At 45.9% G+C, this 24,079-nt stretch overlaps 2 protein-coding genes across 2 annotated transcripts in view; one reads left to right on the forward strand and one right to left on the reverse strand.

Annotated features, from left to right (window-relative positions):
- Positions 1–12,987, reverse strand: part of LOC140118225 (interleukin-1 receptor type 1-like) — a 73,942-nt gene extending 60,955 nt beyond the window's left edge. The window contains exon 1 of the mRNA XM_072135858.1: positions 12,885–12,987. The gene's annotated coding sequence lies outside the window, so the exon portion shown is untranslated. The remainder of the gene's footprint in view (positions 1–12,884) is intronic.
- The window catches only part of RPL31 (ribosomal protein L31), a 435,376-nt gene that overhangs the window by 82,355 nt on the left and 328,942 nt on the right, over positions 1–24,079 (forward strand). The gene's annotated exons all lie outside the window — the stretch shown is intronic.

Consider the following 24,079-nt stretch of genomic DNA (forward strand, 5'->3'; position numbering starts at 1 on the left):
AAAGTAGTGGCGGCTGGGGACCGAATACCGAGGGGCGGCCGCTGCCATGAGGTTGCGAAAGGCCTCGGTCTCTACTAGCCTATAGGGCAGCATCTCCAGGCTAAGCAATCTGGAGATGTGGAAATTAAGGGCTTGGGCGTGCGGGTGGGTTGCACTATATTTCCTTTTCCGCTCCAGCGTCTGGGGTATGGAGAGCTGCACGCTGGTGGATGCTGTGGAGGATCGTGGAGGCGACGATGGGGTTTTTGTGCCAGGGTCCTGGGCAGGGGGCTGACTAGCAGCTGACACAGGGGAAGGAGCAGTGGTGTGCACAGCCGGAGGTGAACGGGCTTGGTGCCACTGAGTGGGGTGTTTAGCATTCATATGCCTGTGCATACTGGTGGTAGTTAAGCTAGTAGTGGTGGAACCCCTGCTGATCCTGGTTTGGCAAAGGTTGCACACCACAGTCCGTCGGTCATCCGGTGTTTCCTTAAAGAACCTCCAGACTTCTGAAAATCTAGCCCTCGCCGCGGGAGCCCTCGCCACGGGAGCTTCACTACGTGACACATTTGGCACTGATGCACCAGCTCTGGCCCTGCCTCTCCGTCTGGCCCCACCACTGCCTCTTCCAACCTGTTCTGGTCGAGGACTCTCCTCCGTCTCAGAAGCACTGTGTTCAATCGGCCTCACAACCCAGCTTAGGTCTGTCACCTCATCATCCTCCGATCCCTTAGTCTGCCCCCCCCTCGGACTTCCTGCCCTGACAACAACTTCACCACTGTCTGACAACCGTGTCTCCTCATCGTCCGACACCTCTTTACACACTTCTTCTACTACGTCAAGAAGGTCATCATCACCCACAGACTGCGACTGGTGGAAAACCTGGGCATCGGAAAATTGCTCAGCAGCAACCGGACAAGTGGTTTGTGACTGTGGGAAGGGTCCAGAAAACAGTTCCTCAGAGTATGCCGGTTCAAATGCCAAATTTTCCTGGGAGGGGGCAGACTGGGGGGGAGGAGGCTGAGGTGCAGGAGCTGGAGGAGTGCCGATTTCGGTGACATGGGTGGACTGCGTGGAAGACTGACTGGTGGACAAATTGCTCGAAGCATTGTCGGCAATCCACGACATCACCTGTTCGCACTGTTCTGGCCTCAACAGTGCTCTACCACGAGTCCCAGTAACTTCAGACATGAACCTAGGGAGTGTAGCCCTGCGGCGTTCCCCTGCTCCCTCATCAGCAGGTGGTGTCTCACCCCGCCCAGGACCACGGCCTCTGACCCCTGCAGTAGTTGGACGCCCACGTCCCCGCCCTCGTCCTCTACCCCTAGCCCTCGGGTTAAACATTTTGAAAATGAAAGTTATAACTTTAATTTTTTTTTTCCTTTTTTTTTGTGGGTTTTTTTTTTTTTGTGGTTTTTAGTTTTTAAAACCAAACGATGCTAACCTATTGCTATGGCTATTTTCTAGCCATCTATGAAAGCACACTGCTATGCCAGATGAGATGACGCTGAGTTATGAAAAAATAAACGTAAAATAAAAAGTAAATGGCAGACTGTGCCTAATTTCAATCCAACCCCTAATAAATTGTCCCACTTCGGTCTTTGCGATGGATATGTGCGTCACTAAGCGCTAAACACAACGGTCGCAAGTCTCCCTGCAAATTCCTCACAATATGGTAGTAGATGCACTACAGCAAGGCCAGCCACCAGCAGCTCAACCAGAAATAAAATATATAACGCTATTGTAGGCCTAAGTAAGCCGTTTGGATTCTCCTATGGCTATTTTCTAGCCAAGTATGAAAGCACACTGCTATGCCAGATGAGATGACGCTGAGTTATGAAAAAATAAACGTAAAATAAAAAGTAAATGGAAGACTGTGCCTAATTGAAATCCAACCCCTAATAAATTGTCCCACTTCAGTCTTTGCGATGGATATGTGCGTCACTAAGCGCTAAACACAACGGTCGCAAGTCTCACTGCAAATTCCTCACAATATGGTAGTAGATGCACTACAGCAAGGCCAGCCACCAGCAGATCAACCAGAAATAAAATATATAACGCTATTGTAGGCCTAAGTAAGCCGTTTGGATTCTGCTATGGCTATTTTCTAGCCAAGTATGAAAGCACACTGCTATGCCAGATGAGATGACGCTGAGTTATGAAAAAATAAACGTAAAATAAAAAGAAACTGGCAGACTGTGCCTAATTGAAATCCAACCCCTAATAAATTGTCCCACTTCGGTCTTTGCGATGGATATGTGCGTCACTAAGCGCTAAACACAACGGTCGCAAGTCTCACTGCAAATTCCTCACAATATGGTAGTAGATGCACTACAGCAAGGACAGCCACCAGCAGATCAACCAGAAATAAAATATATAACGCTATTGTAGGCCTAAGTAAGCCGTTTGGATTCTCCTATGGCTATTTTCTAGCCAAGTATGAAAGCACACTGCTATGCCAGATGAGATGACGCTGAGTTATGAAAAAATAAACGTAAAATAAAAAGAAACTGGCAGACTGTGCCTAATTGAAATCAAACCCCTAATAAATTGTCCCACTTCGGTCTTTGCGATGGATATGTGCGTCACTAAGCGCTAAACACAATGGTCACAAGTCTCACTGCAAATTCCTCACAATATGGTAGTAGATGCACTACAGCAAGGCCAGCCACCAGCAGCTCAACCAGGAATAAAATATATAACGCTATTGTAGGCCTAAGTAAGCCGTTTGGATTCTCCTATGGCTATTTTCTAGCCAAGTATGAAAGCACACTGCTATGCCAGATGAGATGACGCTGAGTTATGAAAAAATAAACGTAAAATAAAAAGAAACTGGCAGACTGTGCCTAATTGAAATCAAACCCCTAATAAATTGTCCCACTTCGGTCTTTGCGATGGATATGTGCGTCACTAAGCGCTAAACACAACGGTCGCAAGTCTCACTGCAAATTCCTCACAATATGGTAGTAGATGCACTACAGCAAGGACAGCCACCAGCAGATCAACCAGAAATAAAATATATAACGCTATTGTAGGCCTAAGTAAGCCGTTTGGGTTCTCCTATGGCTATTTTCTAGCCAAGTATGAAAGCACACTGCTATGCCAGATGAGATGACGCTGAGTTATGAAAAAATAAACGTAAAATAAAAAGTAAATGGCAGACTGTGCCTAATTGAAATCCAACCCCTAATAAATTGTCCCACTTCGGTCTTTGCGATGGATATGTGCGTCACTAAGCGCTAAACACAACGGTCGCAAGTCTCACTGCAAATTCCTCACAATATGGTAGTAGATGCACTACAGCAAGGCCAGCCACCAGCAGATCAACCAGAAATAAAATATATAACGCTATTGTAGGCCTAAGTAAGCCGTTTGGATTCTCCTATGGCTATTTTCTAGCCAAGTATGAAAGCACACTGCTATGCCAGATGAGATGACGCTGAGTTATGAAAAAATAAACGTAAAATAAAAAGTAAATGGAAGACTGTGCCTAATTGAAATCCAACCCCTAATAAATTGTCCCACTTCAGTCTTTGCGATGGATATGTGCGTCACTAAGCGCTAAACACAACGGTCGCAAGTCTCACTGCAAATTCCTCACAATATGGTAGTAGATGCACTACAGCAAGGCCAGCCACCAGCAGATCAACCAGAAATAAAATATATAACGCTATTGTAGGCCTAAGTAAGCCGTTTGGATTCTGCTATGGCTATTTTCTAGCCAAGTATGAAAGCACACTGCTATGCCAGATGAGATGACGCTGAGTTATGAAAAAATAAACGTAAAATAAAAAGAAACTGGCAGACTGTGCCTAATTGAAATCCAACCCCTAATAAATTGTCCCACTTCGGTCTTTGCGATGGATATGTGCGTCACTAAGCGCTAAACACAACGGTCGCAAGTCTCACTGCAAATTCCTCACAATATGGTAGTAGATGCACTACAGCAAGGACAGCCACCAGCAGCTCAACCAGAAATAAAATATATAACGCTATTGTAGGCCTAAGTAAGCCGTTTGGATTCTCCTATGGCTATTTTCTAGCCAAGTATGAAAGCACACTGCTATGCCAGATGAGATGACGCTGAGTTATGAAAAAATAAACGTAAAATAAAAAGAAACTGGCAGACTGTGCCTAATTGAAATCAAACCCCTAATAAATTGTCCCACTTCGGTCTTTGCGATGGATATGTGCGTCACTAAGCGCTAAACACAACGGTCGCAAGTCTCACTGCAAATTCCTCACAATATGGTAGTAGATGCACTACAGCAAGGACAGCCACCAGCAGCTCAACCAGAAATAAAATATATAACGCTATTGTAGGCCTAAGTAAGCCGTTTGGATTCTCCTATGGCTATTTTCTAGCCAAGTATGAAATCACACTGCTATGCCAGATGAGATGACGCTGAGTTATGAAAACATAAACGTAAAATAAAAAGAAACTGGCAGACTGTGCCTAATTGAAATCAAACCCCTAATACATTGTCCCACTTTGGTGTTTGAGGTGGATATGTGTGTCACTAAGAGCTAAACACAACGGTAGCAAGTCCCCCTGCAAATTCCTCACAATATGGTACTAGCTGCAAGTAAAAAAAAAAATGTATAACGTTATTGTAGCCCTAAGAAGGGCTGTTGGGTTCTTGTAGAATCACTCCTGCCTAACACTATTCTAATAGAACAGCCTAACGCTTTCCCTGACCAGCAGCAGCTCTCTCCCTAGCGGCATCCAGACACAGAATGATCCGAGCAGCGCAGGCAGGGGCTGGTCTATTCCAGGGTCACCTGATCTGGCCAGCCAACCACTGCTATCGACGTGTAAGGGTACCACGTCATGCTGGGTGGAGTGCAGAGTCTCCTGGCTTGTGATTGGCTCTGTTTCTGGCCGCCAAAAAGCAAAACGGCGGGAGATGCCATTTTCGCGAGCGGGCGAAGTATTCGTCCGAGCAACGAGCAGTTTCGAGTACGCTAATGCTCGAACGAGCATCAAGCTCGGACGAGTATGTTCGCTCATCTCTAGTAATGACCCTTCCACTAGAAATAATATTGTGAACACTCTTGTGAATAATGAGTTGTGGATAGCATGTTGGCTTGTAACTACTCATAAACAGATTTTACTTGCTGGATATGCTGGATATAAGTTTTAAATAACTATTGCACATCCTGCTACTTGGACATTTTGGGATTCATTTACTAAGGGCCCAAATCACGTTTTTCCGGCGGTTTACCCGAATTTTTCCGTTTCCGACGGATTCGGAAAAACCGCCGCATTTTTTTTTTTTAAAAAGTGTCGCTTGACACACGCTTACCTGCACCCAGCGGAGGATGGTGAACTTCAGTGCACTCCAAAGAACTTCAGCGCAGCACACAGAACGCGCCGCTAGATCGCAAATGGACCGGGTAAGTAAATCTGCCCCTTTGTATTTTGGATGAAGTGTATATAGGCACTCATAATTGACTAAACCCTGTGGAGTGGCTTGAAAGTATCTAGTCTGTGCTTTTTATAGCTAAATTTAGCTTGTAAGCAATCATATAGGTCAGTGGTGGTGAACCTATGGCACGGGTGCCAGAGGTGGCACTCAGAGCCCTCTATATGGGCACCCATGCCATCACCCCAGCGCAGAGTTCACCAGACAGGACTCAAGGCCTCTTGCAGTCCCAGGCAGCCAAGGACCCTAGAAGGAAGCTACAATGATAATCCAAACTTCTTCTCCTTCTTTCTACTGTATTAGTGTACTCAGGTGCCAATACAATTTAAACCTGTGACAGAGCAGGTAGTAATAAGTTACTGCTTAAATTGTCGCATCAGCACTTTGCGAAAAATATATGGGTTTTGGTTGTTGTTTGGGCACTCGACATGTAAAAGGTTTGCCATCACTGATATAGGTTATCTTGAATCACTTTAATCCTCCTATATCCACAGGAAACTTCCATACAATTTCTATAATGAACTCTTATGTAAAAATCTATGCAAAACTATTGGCCCTAAAGCTGGAGATAATTTTCCCAGATTGGATTTCCAAAGGTTGGGTTTGTATTTGGTTGACAGACAAGAGACGCTACGAGATGTATAATTAATCTGATTCAATGTTGCTCTGTTGCTTGGTGCACTCCTGTCACAAGATGCAGAAAAAGCATTTGATAGGGTGCAGAGGGGTACCGGAACGCTGTCCTACTTAAATGTAGCATTTTTGGAAATGGAAAGAGTTATCATGGCTCTATATTCTACCCACTGTGCAAGAATTTCAGTATCAGGGTTTCTATCAAATTAATTTGTTGTTACTAATGTTCCTCGTGTCCCAATATGCATATTGGGTGTGTATATATGCTGTATATGCTGTACATAGAATTGTATGTATGTGTGTATTTGCTGTATGTGTGTGTATATATGTGAGGTATATATGCTTTTTATGTGAGCGCATATGTTATGTGTATGTGCTGTATGTCTGTGTATATGTGAGATAATATCCGATCGCACTCCCTTTGTGGATTGTATTGCTAAGGAAAGGATTCTAATCCTAGTTCCTGGTGCAAACAATTCCAAATGAGCCAACCGGCTAAGTGCATGTTCTTACAGGCAAATGACAGGCAAAGTAAAACACAAACAAATCAACAGAGTCACATACCACAGAAAGAGGATGACGCCAGTACGGATGTTACAATTTCACTACACGCAGATGATGTGACAATTGCCTGCCATAACCCTGAACAACCTTTTCCTGCGGCATTAAAATCTTTGGCTCAAAGTCTTATATAATAAGCTGAACATTGCTAAATCAATTGATATTTCTGCAGAGGTAAGATCTCTGATATAGTAGGTACAAGATGAGCAGACGGGGGTATACAATACAGGAAGTTCAGCAGACCAGACTTGCAGATAACCCCTAGTTATAAACTGACCTCTCTGCCCACTGTGACCCCTGGAGAAGCTCTCTGGATGCTGGATCATGTCTCCATCTGTCCTGGTATACACAATTTCGGTTCCCGTGGGATGCAACCCTTAATTTTCTGGCTTAGAGTTGTGCAGGACATATTTTGCACATGAAAAGATTCTGCTGTCTCACCCTGCAGTGTCTCGGCCCTTCCCCTGCCCCTCCCCCTGCATTCCAAGACGAGCTCACACACAGACTGTTACACTTCCTGACGCTGCTGGAGGACAGGAGGAGGCTGCTGGAGGACAGGAGGAGGCTACGGGACAGGAGGAGGCTGCTGCGGAACAGGAGGAGGCTGCTGGAGGACAGGAGGCGGCTAGAAGAAAGGTGGAGGCTGGGGACAGGAGGAGGAGGCTGGAGGACAGGAGGATGCTTGAGGAGGTTGGGGGACAGAAGGAGGCTTGGGGACAGGAGGAGGAGGCTGGAGGACACAGTAGGAGGATAGAGGACAGGAGAAGGAGGCTGAAGGACAGGAGGGGGAGGCTGGAGGACAGGAGGAGGAGGCTGGAGGACAGGAGCTACAGGAGAAGGCTGGAGGACAGGAGGCTACAGGAGGAGGCTGGAGGACATGGGGCTACAGGAGGAGGCTGGGTGACAGGGGGCTACAGGAGGAGGCTGGAGGACAGGAGGCTAAAGGAGGAGGCTGGAGGACAGGGGTCTACAGGAGGAGGCTGGAGGACAGGAGGCTACAGGAGGAGGCTGGAGGACAGGAGGCTACAGGAGGAGGCTGGAGGACAGGAAACTACAGGAGGAGGCTGGAGGACAGGAGGAGGCTGGAGGCTGGAGGAAAGGAGATTACAGGAGGAGGCTGGAGGACAAGAGGCTACAGGAGGAGGCTGGAGGACAGGAGGCTACAAGAGGAGTCTGGAGGACAGGAGGCTACAGGAGGAGGCTGGAGGACAGGAGGCTACAGGAGGAGGCTGGAGGACAGGAGGCTACAGTATGAGGAGGATAGAGAACGGGGACCACACCATGTGAGGAGGGGTGGGGGTAGGATTAGAGATAGATTTATGTGTAAGTTTGGGGAGATAAATAAAAGTGGGAAACGAAATGTAAAGGGAGGATAAAATTAAAGATGGGTTTTATACGTTGCAGATTTGCATTAGGGGATATTATACGGGTCCATGGGGGTGGGGGGGTGGCCAAAGTAAGAGGCATCGTACTATGTGGGGACCGTCAAAGTCGATATTATACTATGTTTGTGGGTGGGACAATGGGCGTGGTTTAGAAAAAGGGGAGGGGCTTTTGTCCCTCTTTCTCTCGTCCAAAAGTTGGGAGGTATGCAAACAGCGTAAGGAGGGTAAATCTACATGCTACAGGCAAGATAAGATCTTTATATCAGGTTAAGGAGGCACAGCTGAGCTACCTGTGTGTAAGAAATAGCTGAGTTAGCACAGCTTTGTTATAGCTCAGATGTAGCAGAGCTGGATAGTCTCATTGTGTGTTATATGCATCTCATGGATCTCATCATCTCTCATCTCTCATCTGCAGTGGCGTAACTAGGAATGAGTGGGCCCCATAGCAAACTTTTGGCTGGACCCCCCCTCCCCTCGTCAACGACCATGGCACCTTTTCCCAATCCCTTCCCATTTTGAACATACACTCACCGGCCACTTTATTAGGTACACCTGTCCAACTGCTCGTTAACACTTAATTTCTAATCAGCCAATCACATGGCGACAACTCAGTGCATTTAGGCATGTAGACATGGTCAAGACAATCTCCTGCAGTTCAAACTGAGCATCAGTATGGGGAAGAAAGGTGATTTGAGTGCCTTTGAACGTGGCATGGTTGTTGGTGCCAGAAGGGCTGGTCTGAGTATTTCAGAAACTGCTGATCTACTGGGATTTTCACGCACAACCATCTCTAGGGTTTACAGAGAATGGTCCAAAAAAGAAAAAACATCCAGAGAGCGGCAGTTCTGTGGGCAGAAATGCCTTGTTGATGCCAGAGGCCAGAGGAGAATGGGCAGACGGGTTCGAGCTGATAGAAAGGCAACAGTGACTCAGATCGCCACCCGTTACAACCAAGGTAGGCAGGAGACCCCTCACTAATAACACGCCCAGCAGTGGCCTCCCAGTCCCCTCATTAATGACATGCGGCCTCCCTTTACTAATTAAATGCCCCTAGAGGCCTCCCTTTACTATTTAAATGCCCCTAGTGGCCTCCCTTTACTAATTAAGAGCCCCTAGCGACCTCCCTTTACTAATTAAAAGCCCCTAGCGGCCTCCCTTTCCTAATAAAAAACCCCTAGGGCCTCCCTTTCCCAATAAAAAGCCCCTAAGGCCTCCCTTTACTAATTAAAAGGCCCTAGCAGCCTTCCTTTACTAATTAAAAGGCCCTAGCTGCCTTCCCTATACAAATAATAAACTTATATACTTACCCTCCGGTGATGTCTTCTTCCGTGTACCTTCACTCCTAGTGAAAATGGCGGCTCGGCTCCTCCAGGTAGCAGCGCGTGCCTCTGGTCATGAGACTTACGCGACCTGATGGGCCACATGGGCCACGCAGAGCAACCTGGAGGAGTTACAGAAGGTGGGCGGATCGCAGGTAAGCAGGGGGCAGAAACAGGGGGCGCGGCTGCACAGAAACACAGTGGCGGGGGCCCGGCAGCACAATAAACACAGAGGCGGGCGCAGGCACAGAAACACAGGGGCGGGGAACATAGGGGCCTTGTTGCGCAGCACCATATAGCAGGGCCCGGGCCTCGGTCAGACTGGGTCGGAAATGCTGTGCAGTCTGTGCAGCAGACATTGTGATGTGCCGCCGCCCGGGCCCCTGAAGCTCCCAGGCCCATAGCAACCGCTATGGCTGCCACTGCTGATCTGTCTCATCTGCAACACCCCTGCTCATGCAGGGAAAACCTAGTGTTCTGAAATGAACATCCCTTTCCATTCAATAAGGTTTTCTCTACGGCCTTATCAATTTAGGGAGAGCTGAAATGGTAATGCAGCTAGAAGTAAACTGTTTTCGTGGAGGTCTTCTACTGAGCTTCATAGAAGCAAGTGTCTGTGGCATGCTGTCCTGACACACTTGTGGAGACTGGCTCCCAAGCAGACATCCAACGTTCAGGAGTCTGCATCATGCTGCTGTTGAAATAGCCAACTATCTCCTGCCTAAAGCTACATATATAACAATCTGTGAGCATCTCATGTGGAACTATATCCAACTATATCGACCCAGTTGATGTTACTGCTGTTGTGGCAAGTGGCGTCACAAACAGGATATCTACATCTGTGCCTTATGATGGCATATTGAACTGTGTTTATTGAACTGTGTTGCCTAACCCTGCTGCAACTTGGGTTAAGGTCCATAATGTGATCGAACTCTGAATTCAGACTGTGTTATTCTGCTGCCTGTCAAGCGCTGCTCCAGCACCCAAAATGTTGACCCCCATAAAAGAAATGTGTCCGCTCTGCTGTGCTGTGAGAGCGCTGCTAATGCACTGAAAGCATTAACCTCCACAGAGACTGCTACGCAGCAAGAAATTACAGTCCACCAAAATTGACTGGCAGGAATTCTGTATGCGCTTAGCTTCAGCTATGCATGAATGGCGCGAATCCTGCACCCGGACTGTGTTGGGCAGGAGAAAATTCAGCCTGTCGAAACTCCTACTGAGAAGGACTTGGTGCAAAAGTTCCCCCGTCAGCCCAGCACAGGAAGTAAACTCTTTAGTGCCTCGGGGAGTAAAGAAGCAGCTCTCATCATTGCGAGACTGAAACCTCTACCCCTCAGTGAGGGACTGGAGTTCCTCAAGGCCTTTGAGACTGTGATTATAGTGGCAGTACCCCCCCCCCATCCGGAGGCCATCGGGACATGATTCGGGCCTCCATCATGGACACCTACCTCAGGTCTGTGACTGAGTGCGGCTCACTCCCCAGGCCGTACTTACTTCCACTCCTGGCTACCATGCTAGTGCCGAGGATCTGGCTGTTGATCTCCAGGAGGTTCCCCAAGAAGAGGCCCCCATACCCGCTATTAAAGCCGCACCATGAGCTGCCGCTGTTTGCCTTGCTCCAGCTCCGGCTGCTGCACCACCATCTCCTGGGCGGAGCCCGAGCCTGCACCAACACCTCCGCAGCCCCATGGACGGGTTGAGGCTCCCGGCCAGGATTTCTGTGAGGCAAATTTTGGAGCAACACCACCAAGAGAAAGAGGCCCAGTGTTTTATGGCAGGGCAGTTGAAAGAGAACGCCTGGGTGCAGCATAATCATACCATGGGCCAGATATGATCCCTTGATTAACAGCAAGGATTTTGTTTCACCACAAGGATTATACTGGGCGGGAAAGCTTTATCCTCCGCCACTCTGTTACTCCGCCAATCTCTTAGAGCGTCTCCACAACCTGAGGGTTGAGGACTGGATTGAGTTCAGTCTCCTGGAGGGTCCCCGCTGGCCCAGGGCTGCTGGTTTCACCCAGTTTCCTGATCCAGAAATGCCCCCTTACGAAGACCATTAAGGGGATTTATGGTTGGACTTTCCATCATCTTCCCCAGGCCGCAGCTCCACCTATGGTGACACATGTCAGTACACCGTTAACATTGATAGGGAGCATGGGTCCCATTGCCATGCACGGACCAGACATGGTTCAGGTAAGCACTCCGGCTGCCTCTCCACCTGCAAGCATTGCGGGTCACAGGCGGCTGTAGAAACTCTAGGTGCCCACCCTCGTCCAAGAGCCCCGGTAAGTGACATAGTCCCACCTAGGTGAAAGAGTCAGTGAATCTGGTGTGTACCACCTTGCAAGTGGGAGAATCCCTACTCCCGAAGAGATGGATTCTGCCAAAGATCCCGTGGCACTGCTGCAGGTCCCCATCTTTCTGTTCCCGGAGGCTAGCCATCTTGCTACAGCTCCAGCTGCAACAGAAGATGTCCCGATGGTGCCTGCAGTACCTGCTTCTGCCATTGGCTGTCTCCAGCTGGCTGCTGCTAACAACGCACCCCAGTCTACAGGAACCACTCTTCAGCTTTCTGCTGATGACAACATCCAGGCTGCTGTTGTTCCTGTAGACTAATCTGGTATTGTTCCAGACAAGGAATAATTCCCAGATGGGTTGTTGTTACTTACTTTCTACTTTTATATAGGCTAATGATTCTACTACTTTTCTCTCAGTTGGGCTGAGCCCATAACTCTCTTATTACTGATTTTGAGCCAGAATGGGTATATACTACATTGGGCAGGGGGCAGGCTGGCTGTATACTACAGGGGGACAGGATGGCTATGTACTACATTGGACTGGCTATATGCTAAAGGGGGACAGGGTGGCTATGTACTACATTTGGCTGGCTCTATACTACAGGGTGGCAGGATGGCTATATACTAAATTGGGCTGGCTATATACTACAGGGGGCATGATGGCTATATACTAAAGGGGGCTAGGTATATACTACAGGGGGCTGGCTATATACTACAAGGGTCAGTATGGCTATATACTACAGGGCGACAAGCTAGCTATATACTACAGGAGGCAGGCTAGCTGTATACTATATGGAGCTGGCTGGATATATACTACATGGGGGTAGGATGGCTATATACTACATGGGGCTGGCTATATACTACAGAGGGGCAGGATGGCTATATACCAAGTGTGGCTGACTATATACTACGAGGGGAAGGATGGCTGCATACTACAGGGGGGCATACTGGCTATATACTGGGGGAGCAGGGGACCGGCAGGGTATATACTATGGGGCTGGATATATATATTGGCTGGCTATATACTTAGGGCATAGGCTACCTATATACTGGGGAAGTGTGCTGGGGCTACCGGGTTAATGAGGAGAAAATTATATGGTAGTATATATGGTATATAATATATTGATGGGTCGCAGTGTATTATCTGTATATGCAGGGGGCACTTAGCTATTATCTAGGGGACATTATATTGACTGGTTTTTTAGGGGCGGAGTGTGCCAAGGTGGCAAATGACATCAGGGATAAGTCACGACCTGGAGAAGTTTCCACGATGATCTCTACCTGATGGAGAAGGATTGGCAGCAATGAGGAGACTACAGGAGGAAGAGCAAGATTCACCAGGCCAACACAGACATAGAAGGAGACAGCAGCAGCCTAACAGTATAACAGCCCAGATTTGCCAGTTGGCCTTTCTTATTATTTTTAATGGGGGGGGGGGGGTCATTTCATTCTTCCCGTTTGGATCGGCCTTAATTCAGCCACTTTGGGGGGGGGAGAGGCACAATTTTGCTTGTATACCTAGTGCATTAAAATGCCTCATCACTGCCCTGCCAGTACTGGCCGTGGCAGTAACAGGAAGTTGTCAGTTGTATTATACAGCCGACACCAGCTGTGTATGGAGACAGCTCAGCCCATGAGCTTTCTCCATACACCCCCTGCAGCACCAGGACATTATAGTACATCCTGGTGCGTGTAGGGGTTAAAGTGGGTTTGATGCCACTGATTTAGCATGTCTATCATAATTAGGGGCAGAGCCATTATCAAGGAGCAGAGAAGCCTCAGATATCTGTGCTAATCAGTTCATGGAGGAGAAAAGTAAAGGTGTGTGAGGCAGGACAGTACTGGATATACAGGTGAATTGGACAATAAGGATATCATTTATTGGGCTGAAGGATCAAGAGGGATGTAATCACATAAGAGAAGGTTAGGATCTGGAGGGATGTGGTTACATGACTCTGAAGTTAGAAAGCTGGAGGGAAAGGAGGGATGCATTTACACGGGACTGTGGGGCAGGACGGATATATTTACAGGGGACTTTGTTGGAAGGATTCAGGGAATTCCTTATAAGTAGCACTGTAGGGCAGGTGAATACTTTTTAACTTTCCTTGTTGGTGGATTTAAGGGGTTGGCCCACATTTGAAAAACATGGTTGCTACCTTCCTCAAATAGATAATACATGGTATTTCAGTTCAGCTACATGAAGATTTGTGTAGCACAAACCATGGTCATGGGTCTGTATCTTGGAAGGAGATACGGGTTTTACATGGAAGGGACTGGATCATGATGTGCATGGAGGCACATGGCAGTTCATACTTGTATAGGGGGATGTATCACATGCTGGTACATGGTACACCACTAAAGTATGTGACACATCCAGTATGACTAGTGTTGAGATCTCAGTGGGGCTGAGGCAATGTGCAGTGATGGCAGTTACACATCATTACTATGGTTACAGAGCAGGACAGTCTGTTAGATCATCACTGGGAGCAGAGCGTGAATAGGAGGAGCTGTTACTGAGATATGAAGGCTCATGTGAATTGTAGTATCCTGTGGTGGCCATCTTGGTGATAACTTTAGAAAGTCAATACAATGGGAATAATAAAAAAAAAATTAAAAAAAAAAGCTCAATTGTGTTATTAATGACCTTAGGGCACATTTACTAACAACAGTGCAGACTGCACTAAATGCAGTTTTCCTGTGTAGTGTGCAGAGGTTCTCCTTGCACTGCTCCGACAGAGTGCACCTTTAACATAGGACATGCAACACAATTCTGTTTGACTTAAATCTGGCACACGGTCCAACTGAGCACGAGAACACCCCCTAATTTGTGACGCATGATGCCTAGTGCAGCTGCTCCACAAATGCATGTGACACAAATGTGGTGCAGACACTTTTTAAATACCTGTGCAAGCAGTTTGCACTAAAAAGAATGTTCAGAGTCCGACACAAAACTGGTGCATGGCCCTTCTCAAGATTTAAAGGGTCAGCGCGCCATTAATTGGCGCTGGCCATATTGCCCAATTCTATATAAGCCTGCCTCTTCCTGCAAGCCCTGCCGGATCTTTGTGCCTCACAGCCTGAGAGAAAGCTTTACTGCGATTAGCCTGCGTTCCTGTGTCTCCTGCGTTCCTGTGTCCCTCCGTGTTCCTGTGTTACCTGAGCTCCTCCGTGTTTCCGTGTACCAGTGATCCTCCGTGCTGCTGTCCTGTGTGCTGTGTTCCCGTACCCCTCTGCTTGGACCTCCTGTTGCTGACCCTGGATTGAACCCTGATGTTGCATCTCTGACGCCTGCCCTGACCCTGTGCCTGGACTTCTATCACGAGATTGTCAGCCGTTCTTGTACCTCAACCTTGGCCGCCACCGCAGACAAGTCACGCCTGAGGAACGCCCTGGTGGTACCACGTCGCAGCTTTTCTGACCCGCTTTGCGGACGGCTCCGGTGAAAACCGGGTACCACTTAGACTCCGGTCCCAGGTAGTGGCTTGAGTCATTCTCTGCAGTGGTCCAGTGGATCCACATCCCGCAAGCCTGACAGTGCCCCATTGAGTTTTGTTGCATTTGTTTATTTATAGCATAATGTATTTTTGTATTAGATGTTGATATTCTCAAAATACCCCTTTAACTTCTCTAAATTGGATTGAGGTGTAAAATAAGGTTAACACATATATGCTATATGAGCTGACTATTTCTAAAGACTACAGACACTTCCTCTCCTTGAAAGAGAGGTGGAACTTGTGAGAGATATCTTCTTTTGCAATCCCGTTGAATCTCTCTTAGATGCTGTTTTGTCCAGAACAAGAGACTACAAATTCCAATTGTTACCTATATGTCGAAGCGCATGTGTGACTGGTGCTCTTATTCACTTCTATGGGGCTTGGCAACTCTACCCTCCACCTGCCCCATGGAGGAGAATAAAGTACCAGTCATACAGGTGCACCAGGCCTCCAGTCACAGATTTGGTTCCTCGTCTTTCAATACTTTCTCAGAACAATTCTATTAAGTTGTGTATTTATTATTCTACTGGGCAATGAGCTTCAGCTAAAGAGGCCACAATATGAGCCATACAGGGTGACAATGAATTGAACATTGCAGATAGGGTAACACAGGTGCTTAAAGTTCAGATATTTTGTTAATATTAGATGAAGAAGGCAAATCATAACAACTAAACAGAGTTTACACAATTTTTTTTTTCAGAAGCCGCAGATCAAATGTTGCATGATTGTAAGATTTAGTATCTATATTTTATTCTGTGTTTCTTCTGAATCTCCTTCCCTACAGTAATGACTATGTGTAATTGTTAAGCATTAGAGAAGAAATTATGTTTTTCTCTTATTATTTCAGGATAACAGAGTTGCAACACATTGAACATCAGAAATCAAAGAAGATCAGGTGACAAGTAATGGGTTGCCACTGCACTAAGGGCAGGAGATGGAGGGACAGGTGAGAGTGCAGATGGCTCCTAGATGTCTGGGCCCCAGAGTTACTTGTGAGCTCTGAAGATTTTGGGGAAAAGACCACAGTGTGGCTGGTGAGAGTCACAGATGGATGCCCCCTACAGGCAGAGGTTGTACAGTACATTGAGAGTTTTATTACCATTGCAGTCTTCTCAAGGCTGAGAAGGAAAAAGTTAGAGCCTTTGAAGTACATCTCTCTTTTCTCAATCAAAGGCTTCTTGAGCTCTGTAAAGACAGAGTAAAATGGCAAGAACATGGACCAGGACATCCAGGGCGGGCAGCACAAGACGCACTAGTATGAGGATACTCTGGAGTCTGAATTGTGAAGCTGTGCAAGCTGCAGACAATATTAAGATGGAAAGGTGGAAACAAGCCGATGCTGACCAACCTAGCTAGGAGGTGACATGGCGGCCATGATGCTACCCGGAGTCCAAATATGGGGGGGCTGGAACTGCTGTAATATCACAGGATCCGAGTCTACTTTTTCTGATTAATTGTTATTTATGCTGTAATTACATGTAACTCAAAAGAAAAATTAAAAAATTAAAAATAAAATATGATAACATAAAATCAATCAATATAACCCTACATCATATGACTACCTAATAATATACTGAGATAAGGTCATCATCGTGCTTCTCCCAAGAAGAGCAACTCTGCTCCCTCTTAGTAATATAGCGGACTTCCCTGGTTTCCCAGCATACTGGAGACAAATAACCGTCAGCCACCATCTCTGCTGTGGACAAGAACAGCATAAAAGTAAATGCATGAAGTATTGTACCGAGCACATTGGAGAAAGTGAGGGTGAATGAGGTCTTTAATGCCTATTGACATGATATCAATTTAAAGTGTTTCTTCACTGATTACCTCTTAGGCCTCTTGCACACTAGCGTTGCGTTTCACGTCAGGGTGCAATGCGTGAAAAACTGACGTTTTTGCTGCGTTTTTGTTTCATTTTTGTTCGCGTTTTTTTGCGTTTTCGGTGCGTTTTTCACGCGCGTTTTTTTAAGTCAATGGGACTTTTTCAAAGGGACCAAGGTTCGGGAATAAAATGTTTTATTTAATTGAAAAAGAATGTCTTCTGATAAGTTGCAAACATCTGCGATCTATTCTTCACTGTTCCGCGCGCGTATATTATCTCCCGACAAGTTAGCAGATGTGAAGAACAGTGAAGAATAGAATAAAAACAGTGAACACAGTGAACACAGTGAACACAGGATCATTTAAGATAAAAACACAGTGCAGAACACAGTGCAGAATAGATTACAGATGTTCGGCACATCTGCTTACTTGTCGGGAGATACGCGCGGAGCGGTGCGAACAAAATAGCATGTGAAGAACAATATATATGTGTGTAAAGAACACATTGCAGATGTTTCCATACATCTGCAATGTCTTCTTCACACATATATATTGTTCTTCACATGCTATTTTGTTCGCACCGCTCCGCGCGTATCTCCCGACAAGTAAGCAGATGTGCCGAACATCTGTAATCTATTCTGCACTGTGTTCTGCACTGTGTTTTTATCTTAAATGATCCTGTGTTCACTGTGTTCACTGTGTTCACTGTTTTTATTCTATTCTTCACTGTTCTTCATTGTGTTTTTTTAATTAAATGATCGTTCGCGAGCAGGGGAAATACTGTTATACTGGTCACCTAGCAACCCTTACGTTTAAAACGCATTGCACTCGCATTGCACTTGCAATGTTTGCGAGTGCAATGCGTTTTTGATACGTCCCCATAGACTTGAATGGGGCGTGAAAAATGCGCGTGAATCGCAAAAATAGAGCATGCTGCGATTTTGACGCGCGTGCAAACGAACGCAAGCACGCGCGTGCAAAACAACGCAAATGAAGAAAGACCCATTGAATACAATGGGACAGAGTGCAATGCAAGTTCTGCGCGTCAAATGCACGCGCAGAACTCGCGCGTGAAAAACGCCAGTGTAGAAGGGGCCTTAGACTACATGCACCCGAACATGTGCATTTCACAGGCCACAAACATCAGAACCATAAACTGTGGATCCTGCTCTGAGCTTTGTGGCTTGGGCAGTCGGCTCACACACGGGATGTAGAAACTACTACCATGTGTGTGAGAAATTTGTGTCAGTTCCAGAGGGGTTCAGCATAGATAGGGGTTCAGCATAGGGGGGAACAAAAATGCACCCAAGTGGGCCCCCAACCTCGGGGTACCAGTATCCACTATACAGTGACCATATAGTGGTAGATACCGGTTTTCCTCTGGCCTTGTTATTAACCGGTTAAGGACCGGGCCCTTTCCTGTTTTTTCATTTCCATTTTTCACTTCCCACCTTCAAAAATCTATAACTTTTTTATTTTTACACGTAAAAAGCTATGTGACGGCTCGTTTTTTGCGTAACAAATTGCACTTCATAGTGGTGGTATTAAATATTCCATGCCATGTAATGGGAAGCGGGAAAAAAATTCCAAATGCAGTGAAAATGGTGAAAAAACGCATTTGTGTCGTATTCTTGTGGGCTTGGATATTACGGCTTTCACTTCATGCCACAAATGACGCATCTAATTTATTCTTTGGGTCAGTACGATTACAGGGATACCAAATTTGTATAGGTTTCATAATGTTTTCATACATTTACAAAAATTAAAACCTCATGAACAAATTTTTTTTTTTTATTTTGCCGTCTTCTTGTGCTTTTTCATAACTTTTTCATACTTTGGTGTATGGAGTTGAGGGTGGTGTCCTCTTTTGCGACTTTTGATGATGTTTTCAATTATATTATTTTTAGGACTGTACAACCTTTTGATCACTTTTTATAGAATTTTTAATTTTTTTTTAAATGGCAAAAAAGTGCCAGTTTTGACTTTGGACGCGATTTTCTGTTACGGGGTTAAACGCAGTGAAAAACCGTTATCATATTTTGATAGATCGGGCATTTTCAGAGGCGGCGATACCCAATGTGTTTATGAGTTTTACTGTTTATTTATATTTATATCAGTTCTAGGGAAAGGGGGGTGATTTGAATTTTTAGGTTTTTTTATTATAATTTTTTTTTTTAACTTTAATTTTTACTATTTTTCAGACTCCCTAGGGTACTTTAACCCTAGGTTGTCTGATCGATTCTACCATATACTGCCATACTACAGTATGGCAGTATATGGGGATTTTACTCCTCATACATTACAATGTGCTGATAGCACATTGTAATGAATGGGTTAACCCGAAGTAGCTTCGGGTCTTCATGAGACCCGAAGCTACCATGGCAACGGATCGCCGCTCCCCGATGACGTCACGGGGAGCGGCGATCCTCGGAAAGATGGCGGCGCCCATGCAGCTTTGCCGGTGGCGTTCTGCAAGAAAACACCCGCGATCGGTGCCGGCACCGATCGCGGGTGTTACCGGTAAGCCTTTGCTGCAATATGCAGCAGAGACTTACCGGCTATGGAGAGGGCTCGGCCCGCGAGCCCTCTCCATGCATCGGAACGCGACCGCCGCCATGAATACATGGTGGGCGGTCGCGAACCGGTTAATAATCATAGCATATAACGAAGTTACTTATAGGAGACATCTCTGTACTCCTACACATTTCTTCCTGTCTCTTCCATATGACCAGCGCTGCTCTGATTTCTACCAACAGGATCTTGGAATTGTTAAAGAGAAGTTGGCACAAAACAGAATTTGAACAAACTGAGGAAAACATTATCTCCTTTTCACATAAAATATATACTCTTTCTTAACATATTCTTAAAAATTACAATACATAATATTAGATGACTGACCACAATGATAGCCGCTCACAGAGACATCACATACACAATGATAGCTAAATGGGCCACCTGATATATATCTGCTCAATATAACTGCATCATGTCAAAAACTCAGAAATATCAAATCAGGAACGAGGAAGGTGAGTATTGGATTTTTTTTCTTAACAGAATTTGGCTGGGAAAGAGGACATTGGAAGGAAACAGGTAAAGGAAAGGGGACATGGGAGGGGGCATGCTGCAGAAAAGGCGACAATATATGTGGGGGGGGCTTCTTCAGGAGATGGGACATAAGCCAATAACAACTTTACTGAGGGTATATACAGCTACAGAAACCACAGGAGAAATCCCACACAGATCCCCCTGTCATGTGCCCATATAGATCCTCCTGTCATGTGCCCCACACAGATCCCCCTGTCATGTGCCCCATACAGATCCCCTTGTCATGTGCCCCATACAGATCCCCCTGTCATGTGCCCATATAGATCCTCCTGTCATGTGCCCCATACAGATCCCCCTGTCATGTGCCCCATACAGATCCCCCTGTTATGTGCCCCATACAGATCCCCTTGTTATGTGCCCACACAGATCCCCCTGTCATGTGCCCATATAGATCCCCCTGTTATGTGCCCCATACAGATCCCCTTATTATGTGCCCATAAAGATCCCCCTGTTATGTGCCCATACAGATCTTCCTATGTTCTCCATCTCACCTCACTCCTGCAGCTCCATGCACTACTTCCCCCTGCAGGCCATGTGATCGTGACATCATCACAGGTCCTGCAGGGAAAGCAGTGAACACTAGGATCGTGAAGAGAGAGAGGATGCCCGGGCACCAGGACCTGATGTCCTGCTGACCCAGGGAGATCCGGGGCACCGGCCAAAAGATCCGGGACACAAGCCCTGAATCTTTTGACCTAGCGACGCCCCTGCCCACCATTATTTCCTATAATGCCCCGTAGTAAATTATGTCATATATTGGGCCCCACCGTTATTTCCTATTGTGTCCCCATTGTAAATTATGTCATATATTGGGACCCACCATTATTTTCTATAATGCCTCCATAGTAAATTATGTCATATATTGGGCCCCACCATTATTTCCTATAATGCCCCCATAGTAAATTATGTCATATATTGGGCCCCACCATTATGTCATATAATGCCCCCATAGTAAATTATGTCATATATTGGGCTCCCGGCTGCCGCAATACTTCTACTGCCGTTTAAAAAAAAAAAAATGTTGTACTCACCTCAGTCTCCCGCCCGTGATGACGTCGTCAAGTGGCTGCGCAGCCTACTTCATGAAGCGATGTGTTGTTTTCCGGCCACATCGCTCCAGTAAAAGTGCTTGAGTGGACGTTTCCAGCCGCATCGAGCACTATACACTATACATTGCTTGGTGCGCCAAGCAATGGGGGTCGGATAGAAACAGTCCGCAGGACGTAGTTTGGGGACCTCTGGTCTAGGTAATGTTTGCAAAAACATCGCAAAAAGGCAGAAATTGAGCAGATGGTACGTGCGACTGGTGCAGTCTATTCCCATAGAGCACACATAGCGGATACTCACATAGGAAGGCATAAATCAGACTGTTGGAAACCTGCCAGTCTAACACATAGACAACTACTCAAAATCCTACCTAATGATAAATCTCCCCCCTAATGTAGTAAGTGTTGCTGTTCCCCTGCCAGCAGTCAGGCAGCTGTCGGGTCGAGGAAGCAGTGCAGGAAATGAAGGAGTAATTATGTGTACTAGATGTGTATTTGTAATTATACAAGTATACGGTATGTGGGGATATTTGTACTATGTATGAGTACGTGAGTATGTATTATATGTGTATATAGTAGATACATGTGTATTTAACCCCTTAATGATTTGGCCTCAATTGTGGTGTACTATGTGAAAAACACATTTGCACCATTTTCTTGTGGGCTTCGTTTGTCACGGATTTCACTTTGCTCTCCAAATGACATTTTCCTTTATTCTTCCAGTCAATCTTCCGTGTACAATCACGGAGATACCATATTTATAAAGGTTTTCTTGTGTTTTGATACACTTAAAAAAAATCAAAGCCTTCTGTATGAAAAAAATATCTTCATTTTACCATCTTCTGACTTTTCAATACTGCTTTGTATTTTGCTGTGTGAGCAAAATACAAAATGTACAGTGAACTCACCTTTCGACAACCCCCCCCCCCCTTCTCCGGCAGGTCCTCTTCTATACAGCAATGCTCCAACATCGGCTCCAGGTCTCCGCGCGGTGTGCCACAGGCACCATGATGTCAGCTGCTCGCTGACATCATAGTGTGTGCCGGAGCCGGCGCATATAGTAGAATGTCAGCAAGAGGCTGACGTGACGATCCCTGCGACGAACAGTGCAGGGACTCGGAGCCGATGCTGGAGCATCGCTGTATAGTAGAGGGCGTCTGAAGGTGAGTACCCTGTTTGTTTGTTTTCTTGACTCGAAGTGAGGTTTTTCAGCACATTTTTTGTGCAGAAAAACTCTGCTTATACCCGGGCATATATACGGTAATTATTGAATAGTAATAATGGTGGTGGTCACATTTAGGGTACAGAGGGGGCCACGTTAGGAATTTTCCCCCAGGGCCCAGTGAAATCTAGTTCTGCCACTGCTCAAAATATTGCTGGAAATACTATTATGATGTTCCCTTACATGTTGGATAAGTCTTGGAAGCCCTTCTCCTGTATTAACTAATGTCATATTTTCCCTGAACCTGATGTTCATGTTCCATATAATTTGTTTTGACCATATTTAAAATTTCCCACTTACTCTAACCAGTTTTTTTCCCTTTTACTAGTTTAGATTCTAATGTTCTTCCTTGTCTGAATGTGACAATTGGGCCCCTTACAGCGATCTGTGTGAGATACTTATCTCCTTCTGCCATATACGATTTTTTTTTAGATTTTAGCTTTTTTTGTTGTGGGACTAAAATCAACAGACAAAAATGAATCTTTCTCTTTACTATCATTTCTTCTGCCTTTTCCCTAGGTAGTCTTAAAGTTCTGATTGGACAAGTTATCATATTGTACGCTACGGCAGGCAATGGCAGTGTGAATGCCCCCTTAAGAGGGAATGTTCCAAGGGTGCTTGTAGAAAAAACTGTATAAATTCTTCCTCCGCTTCAAATTGTGAAGACTCTTTATATACAGGCAGACACTGAAAGTGTTTGACAAAATTCTTTCTCACCAGAGGTGAAGTGGTTGGAGACAGTCTATGCCCTCAAGCTGAGGCCAGTTAGCTTGCCCAATGTTGACTTGTGTTCTCTGATTTAGATTCCCACAAATAAATCCATGGAACACTGCACAGTGCACATACACTCACCAGCCACTTTATTAGGTACACCTGTCCAACTGCTTGTTAACACTTCATTTCTAATCAGCCAATCACATGGCGACAACTCAGTGCATTTAGGCATGTAGATATGGTCAAGACAATCTCCTGCAGTTCAAACCGAGCATCAGTATGGGGAAGAAAGGTGATTTGAGTGCCTTTGAATGTGGCATTGTTGTTGGTGCCAGAAGGGCTGGTCTGAGTATTTCAGAAACCGCTTATCTACTGGGATTTTCACGCAAAACCATCTCTAGGGTTTACAGAGGATGGTCCAAAAAAGAAAAAACATCCAGTGAGCGGCAGTTCTGTGGGCGGAAATGCCTTGTTGATGCCAGAGGTCAGAGGAGAATGGGCAGACTGGTTCGAGCTGATAGAAAGGCAATAGTGACTCAAATCGCCACCTGTTACAACCAAGGTAGGCAGAAGAGCATCTCTGAATGCACAGTACATGGAACTTTGAGGCAGATGGGCTACAGCAGAAGAAGACCACACCGGGAGCCACTCCTTTCAGCTAAGAACAGTAGAAGATTGGAAAAACGTTGCTTGGTCTGATGAGTCTTGATTTCTGCTGCGACATTCGGATGGTAGGGTAAAATTTTTGGCGTCAACAACATGAAAGCATGGATCCATCCTGCCTTGTATCAACGGTTCAGGCTGGTGGTGGTGTCATGGTGTGGGGAATACTTTCTTGGCACTCTTTGGGTCCCTTGGTACCAATTGAGCATCGTTGCAACGCCACAGCTTACCTGAGTATTGTTGCTGACCATGTCCATCCCTTTAAGACCACAATGTACCCAACATCTGATGGCTACTTTCAGCAGGATAATGCGCCGTGTCATAAAGCTGGAATCATCTCAGACTGGTTTCTTGAACATGACAATGAGTTCACTGTACTCAAATGGCCTCCACAGTCACCAGATCTCAATC

The sequence above is a fragment of the Engystomops pustulosus genome, chromosome 2 (assembly GCF_040894005.1).
Source record: "Engystomops pustulosus chromosome 2, aEngPut4.maternal, whole genome shotgun sequence".
Taxonomy (NCBI): Eukaryota; Metazoa; Chordata; class Amphibia; order Anura; family Leptodactylidae; genus Engystomops; species Engystomops pustulosus.